The sequence below is a fragment of the Anastrepha obliqua genome, unplaced genomic scaffold (genome assembly GCF_027943255.1).
Source record: "Anastrepha obliqua isolate idAnaObli1 unplaced genomic scaffold, idAnaObli1_1.0 ptg000360l, whole genome shotgun sequence".
Classification (NCBI taxonomy): Eukaryota; Metazoa; Arthropoda; class Insecta; order Diptera; family Tephritidae; genus Anastrepha; species Anastrepha obliqua.
This window is the reverse complement of record NW_026562346.1, coordinates 22501-30000: the sequence shown is the minus strand read 5'-3', so window position 1 is coordinate 30000 and position 7500 is coordinate 22501. Positions and strand designations below refer to the sequence as shown.

General features: G+C 43.1%; 2 pseudogenes; both read left to right on the top strand.

Moving 5' to 3' along the window:
- The first annotated feature begins 119 nt into the window (after positions 1-119).
- On the top strand, positions 120-300 carry LOC129252746 (5.8S ribosomal RNA; annotated as a pseudogene).
- Positions 301-742: 442 nt separating this feature from the next.
- Positions 743-7500, top strand: part of LOC129252745 (large subunit ribosomal RNA) — a 9727-nt pseudogene continuing 2969 nt past the window's right edge.

Here is a 7500-nt window from a genome sequence, read left to right as displayed (position 1 = left end):
ATATATATTATTGAAAGAAAATCAATTTATATATTATTAATATTATTTAATTTTACTCTTTCAATTAATATATGCAAAAAAAAATTGACATTTGTTATAAATAAAAATAAATAAAAAAATACTCTAAGCGGTGGATCACTTGGCTCATGGGTCGATGAAGAACGCAGCAAACTGTGCGTCATCGTGTGAACTGCAGGACACATGAACATCGACATTTTGAACGCATATCGCAGTCCATGCTGTTATGTACATTAAATTCAATTTTAAAGTACTGCTTGGACTACATATGGTTGAGGGTTGTAAGACTATGCTAAATAAGTTGCTTATTCTTTTATAAAAATAATTGAATTTAAGCAAATGTGTATATTATTGGATTTTAAATAATTCATAATATTAATAGCAAAAAAAATAAAGATATATAATGAATTTTATTTATTATATATTCTTTAAAAAAAAAATCCTCTCAAATAAAATGAAATGATGAAAATATTGAATCTAAGTATTCTTTACAAAAAATTTTCATATTATTTATATATATATATAAAATAATAATTTATATATGTAATTAAAAGGAGGAATGTCTAGCATAAAAATTAAATTTTTTATTCTAGGATTGCCTCATTTTACATTATTATTATTTTTATATATTTACAATATATAAAAGGAGAAAAGAAAAATAGAGATGAAAAGATGATATAATTTTTTTATTAAATTGTGAGAAGATAAAAAAAGAATATTAAAACAACCTCAACTCATATGGGATTACCCCCTGAATTTAAGCATATTAATGAGGGGAGGAAAAGAAACTAACAAGGATTTTCTTAGTAGCGGCGAGCGAAAAGAAAATAGTTCAGCACTAAGTCACTTTGTCTATATGTCAAATGTGAGATGCAGTGTATGGAATATCTTAATATCTAGTATGAGAAATTAACGATTTAAGTCCTTCTTAAATGAGGCCATTTACCCATAGAGGGTGCCAGGCCCGTATAACGTTAATGATTACTAGAAAGATATTTCCAAAGAGTCGTGTTGCTTGATAGTGCAGCACTAAGTGGGTGGTAAACTCCATCTAAAACTAAATATAACCATGAGACCGATAGTAAACAAGTACCGTGAGGGAAAGTTGAAAAGAACTCTGAATAGAGAGTTAAATAGTACGTGAAACTGCTTAGAGGTTAAGCCCGATGAACCTGAATATCCATTATGAAAAATTCATCATTAAATAATTAAAAAAATAATGTGCATTTTTTTCATATAAGGACATTGTAATCTATTAACATAATAAAGTATTTATCAAAAGATCATTGGTGATATTAAGTTTATTTAAATTAATTTGCTTTTTAAGCATATTAACATAAAATAAATACTAATGATTTGATAAAGTGTTGATAGATTTTATTATATATAATGCTAAAATTCATTTTTTGAATTTTACAAAAAATTTAATATCTATGATATTAATATTTATTTGTATGCATTTATATGATTAACAATGCGAAAGATTCAGGATACCTTCGGGACCCGTCTTGAAACACGGACCAAGGAGTCTAACATATGTGCAAGTCATTGAGTTATATTAAACTTAATGGCATAATTAACTTAACTTAAATATAATGGGATTAATTTTTAGTCTATTTTTTAATAAATAGTCAATTAATTCAATCCCGGGGCGTTCCATATAGTTATGTATAATGATAATTTATTATTATTTATACCTCTAACTGGAGCGTACCTTGAGCATATATGCTGTGACCCGAAAGATGGTGAACTATACTTGATCAGGTTGAAGTCAGGGGAAACCCTGATGGAAGACCGAAACAGTTCTGACGTGCAAATCGATTGTCAGAATTGAGTATAGGGGCGAAAGACCAATCGAACCATCTAGTAGCTGGTTCCCTCCGAAGTTTCCCTCAGGATAGCTGGTGCATTTAAAAATTATATAAAATAATCTTATCTGGTAAAGCGAATGATTAGAGGCCTTAGGGTCGAAACGATTTTAACCTATTCTCAAACTTTAAATGGGTAAGAACCTCACCTTTCTTGATATGAAGGTTGAGGTTATGATATAATGTGCCCAGTGGGCCACTTTTGGTAAGCAGAACTGGCGCTGTGGGATGAACCAAACGTAATGTTACGGTGCCTAAATTAACAACTCATGCAGATACCATGAAAGGCGTTGGTTGCTTAAAACAGCAGGACGGTGGACATGGAAGTCGTAATCCGCTAAGGAGTGTGTAACAACTCACCTGCCGAAGCAACTAGCCCTTAAAATGGATGGCGCTTAAGTTGTATACCTATACATTACCGCTAAAGTAGATGATTTATAAAACAATTTCGATTGATTTATAAATTTTGAAACTTTAGTGAGTAGGAGGGTACAATAGTGTGCTTAGAAGTGTTTGGCGTAAGCCTGCATGGAGCCGCTATTGGTACAGATCTTGGTGGTAGTAGCAAATAATCGAATGAGACCTTGGAGGACTGAAGTGGAGAAGGGTTTCGTGTGAACAGTGGTTGATCACGAGTTAGTCGGTCCTAAGTTCAAGGCGAAAGCCGAAAATTTTCAAGTTTTTAATAAAAAAAAAATATTAATAAAAATATATTTAAAAATAATTAAAATACTTGAATTATTTTGAACGAAAGGGAATACGGTTCCAATTCCGTAACCTGTTGAGTATCCGTTTGTTATTAAAAATGGGCCTTGTGCTCATCCTGGCAACAGGAACGACCATAAAGAAGCCGTCGAGAGATATCGGAAGAGTTTTCTTTTCTGTTTTATAGTCGTACTACCATGGAAGTCTTTCGAAGAGAGATATGGTAGATGGACTAGAAGAGCATGACATTTACTGTTGTGTCGATATTTTCTCCTCGGACCTTGAAAATTTATGGTGGGGTCACGCAAACTTCTCAACAGGCCGTACCAATATCCGCAGCTGGTCTCCAAGGTGAAGAGTCTCTAGTCGATAGAATAATGTAGGTAAGGGAAGTCGGCAAATTAGATCCGTAACTTCGGGATAAGGATTGGCTCTGAAGATTGAGATAGTCGGGCTTGATTGGGAAGCAATACCATGGTTTATGTACTCGTTCTGGGTAAATAGAGAATTACGATTCTTGTTCCCCGGATAGTAGTTACGTAGCCAATTGTGGAACTTTCTTGCTAAAATTTTTAAGGAATTATATCATTCGATATATATTCCTTTTAAATTATAACGATTATCAATTAACAATCAATTCAGAACTGGCACGGACTTGGGGAATCCGACTGTCTAATTAAAACAAAGCATTGTGATGGCCCTAACGGGTGTTGACACAATGTGATTTCTGCCCAGTGCTCTGAATGTCAAAGTGAAGAAATTCAAGTAAGCGCGGGTAAACGGCGGGAGTAACTATGACTCTCTTAAGGTAGCCAAATGCCTCGTCATCTAATTAGTGACGCGCATGAATGGATTAACGAGATTCCTACTGTCCCTATCTACTCATTCTAATTGTGAACGTTGAAGCGAACGGACGCGTGAGCGGATGTTTTACTTTGCGAATTATAAAAATATTCTTGAGCGATTGTTTTTCCCTAGAAAATACTACATTTTACCGTCGGCAAGTGACGTACATTGTGTACAAATCGGCGCGTGTGTGTGTGCAGGAAACTGTTCGGCTGTCGTGCGACCGTCGGTGGGTTTTTCGCCGTTACTGAGAGACACTTAAATTGCGCGTACCTGACTGGTAGCTATTAAGCGAAAAACTATTGTGCGTGTAATTGTCCCGTCAAGTGGGCGCCGCTATAATTGCGCGCACCTGTGTCGGTGTAACACGTGCTGGAAAACTTTTATTGTTGTGCGGGTAGCGAGGAACGCTATAAATTTTTGCGAATTCTCTTTTGTGCTATATCCGCGAGTGATTAGCGCTAATTGAGTAACGCTGCGGTGAAGCAGTGCATGAACTGTGCATTGTGCTTAGTGAGTGCCGTTGTGTGAGTACGGGAAAATACCGCTGTGTTTTCCCGGAATTTTAGTGAGAGACGCTATAATTGCGCGCACCTGTGGGAAAACTAAAATCGTTGTGCGGGTAGCGAGAAACACTATATACGGCGTAACTGTATAAGTGTGTGATAAACTGTGTGTGGAATTGTCGGTGGACTCTCCCGTTAGTGGGTGCCACTATAATTGCGTGCGGGTGCCACTATAATTGTTGTGCGTTTTAATTGCGTGACGCGATTTACAGTGGTGGCAGAGGGCTATGCCCAAATTAGGCGTAGGAATGAAGAGGGCGAGCACCCCTCTCCAGGGCAGTTCGAGATTGGCGTCATCAGCGATGGATGAGTCAACGTCGGGGGAGGAAGAGGTCCTCCTGAGATCACCCCCCCGCATGAAGAAGAAAACCGCTGGAGGAGCAGCGGTCACAACAGAAAAGGTGACGGCGAAAGCACCCGTAATGGGTAAGTTGGGGGTAAGCGGAAGCGAGGGCGTTTCCGAGGGGGAAAAAAAGGGGGAGAAAAAGGTGCGGAAGGCAGGGGCCAAATTGGGTCCAGCCGGGCAGCGGATGGAGAAAATCCGCAGAATTTCGGGTGCTTCCCTGGAGAATTCGGGAGCGTTCGGTGAAAAAGTTGGGGGGCAATTTATGGGGCGTTTCAAGTCCATTGTGACGGCCTTTAGTGGAGCCGTCATAGACATGGACGGCGTCCCAAAGAACGCAGCGAAGGACCTCCTGGGATACTCCTTGGAGTTCGAGGCGCTTTTTGTGGAGATGGTGGCGGAGATCGCCCATCTTCGTGGACGGTTGGAAGCCACAAAAACAAGTAGAGAGGAAGCACCTCGGAGGACGGCTGGAGCTTCGCTGGCTGGTGCAGCGCTGATGCCGGCACCTCAGGCGCCTGCGCCTGTGTTGCCTGCGTTGCCGGTGCCCAAGCCAGTTGAGACCTGGTCGGTCGTAGTAAGGGGTAAGACCCCCACTACGTCCAAAGAGGTGATCAAAAAAGTAGTAAAAGAGGTAGGGCCTTCTATGGGGGTAAGGGTGCACGAGGTGCGCCCGTTGAAGGATGGAGGTGCGATTATTCGCACCCCATCAGTTGCTGAGAGGGATAACTTGGTAAAAAATGCCAAGTTTTCCGAGGTGGGGCTCGATGTGAGCATACGTCGGAAGCTGGGGCCTAGGGTTGTGGTCCAGGGGGTCCACACGGAGATCTCCCCTGACGAGTTCATGGGAGAGTTGTTCCGTTTGAACCTCAAGGAGTTCAGCCCTGGGTGTCTTGAGAAGGACGTGAGGATGATCAGCCGTCCTTGGAAGGTCAGCCCTGATGGAGTGACGAATGTGGTCCTTGAGGGCACGGACATGCTAATGTCCGCCCTCCTGGAAGCAGGTCGCTGCTACGTAAAGTGGTTTTCCTTCCGGGTACGGCCGGACCAACTGACGCCCGGCTGCTTCCGATGCATGGGATTTGATCACAGGGTGGCAGAATGCAGAGCCAAGAAGGATGTCTGCCGTAGGTGCGGGCAGGAAGGACACAGGAGTGCAGGTTGTGGCAATGCCCCGCATTGTCGCAACTGTGCATTTAAGGGCAAGCCAGCCGGACATCTGATGATGTCCACTGTCTGCCCGGTGTACTGTGCCATTGTTGCCCGTGCGAATGCTAGACATTGATGGTTGAGCTATATCAACTGAACTGTCAGGGGTCTTATGCCGTGATGTGTGAATTGGGGGCGTGTATGTCGGAGGGGGGCTGCGGCATTGCTTTGCTCCAGGAACCATACTCCACCAATGGGGTGGTGAGAGGTCTTCCTGGTGGCTTCAGGGTCTTTACGGACCTTGGAGTCAATGCCGCAGTAGCTGTGTGTGAGCCAAGCTACTCTTGCGTAGTGGTTGACTCATCACAGTGGGGAGTATGTGTGTGTGTTGAGGGCGATTCGGCAAAGTATATGTCGCCAGCCTATACTGCAAGTTCAATGAACCTCTAGAACCATACTTGAGATACATAGAGGCGGTGCTACTACGTGAAAGTAGCAACCCTGTCATCATGTGTCTCGATGCCAATGCCACCTCCCCGATGTGGTTCAGCAAAACATCCAGGCACACTGCTGGATATCGGAGCCACAGTCGTGGTGAGGCCATGAGCGATTGGGTGGTGGCAAATAGCCTCCTCATTGCAAACGAACCGAGTGAATGGTATACGTTTGATGGGCCTAGAGGAGTGAGCGACATTGACGTGACGCTCATGAATGAAGCAGCCGCGAGCAAGTTTGAATGTAGTTGGAGTGTCAAGGGTGGTTGGGGAATTAGTGACCATAATTTAATTCAAATCATGGTTACTCCTCGTACCCCACAGTCGGAAAGTGTGAGTCCATTGAGACGATGGCGTACCACATGCGCCGACTGGAATAGATACGGTCAGACCGTTAGAGAAGCGGTATTGGGTATACCGCTTAACGTGTTTGAAAATTTCGGGGTCGACGAGCAAATTGCTCGTTTATCAGAATGTGTCTGGGGGGTTAATGACACGATGTTCAAAAAAGCTAGGGTTGCCAGACTTAAAGGTGTTAAGTGGTGGACTAGCGAGTTGAATTCAAAGAGGAGGTCTGTCCGGCGCTTGAGGCGGTTGTTTCAACGTGGCAGGCGGACCAATTCGGAGAATTTGCCACAGCTCAAGGCTCAATTCAGAGTAGGAATGAAGGAATATAAGAGAATGTTGGTAGAAGTCAAAGAGGAAGAGTGGAGAAGGTTTGTCGGGGAAAATAGGGACGACCCTTGGGGACAGGTCTATAGGATCTGTCGGGGTCGTCGGAACGAGATGGCTAGCTCTCTTCGCGTGGGTGACACTGTGTCATCCACGTGGAGAGAATGCGCCAGTGTTCTGTTAGGCGAGTTTTTTCCCAGGGCTGAGGTTCAGGTTCCTCCTGCACAAGAGGTGCCTGTCCCTCCAATAGAAGTTGAGGAGTTGGAATATGCGTTTGGCCTGGTCAGGTCTAAAAGGTCTCCAGGTCTCGATGGTTTGAACGGAGAGATGTGTAAATGCTTGTGGGAGTTCATTCCGGAATATTTGGAGGCCATTTATGATCAATGCATATGGGAGGGATATTTTCCACGTGAGTGGAAAGTTGCTAGGGTCGTCGTACTCTTGAAGTCGCCCGATAAGATCAGGAGTGATCCTCGATCTTATCGTGGTATCAGCCTCCTTCCAGTACTTGGAAAAGTGCTGGAAAGAGTTATGGTAGAGCGCCTTCAGGAGCTAACTCGGGGTGTTAGGTCGGATAGGCAGTACGGTTTCAGGAAAAGACGTAGTACAGAAGATGCGTGGTTGTATGTCCAGAATGCAGTAAATGAAAGCGCCAATAAATATGTCCTTGGCATGTTTATTGACTTCAAGGGCGCATTTGACTATTTGCGCTGGGACCGTGTCTTACAACGGCTAGAGGAGCTTGGCTGTCCGGAAATTACTCTATGGCGGAGTTATTTTTCGGACAGAAAAGCATCCATGGTAGGTGTGGGCGGGAGTGTGGAGATTGGGGTGGAGCG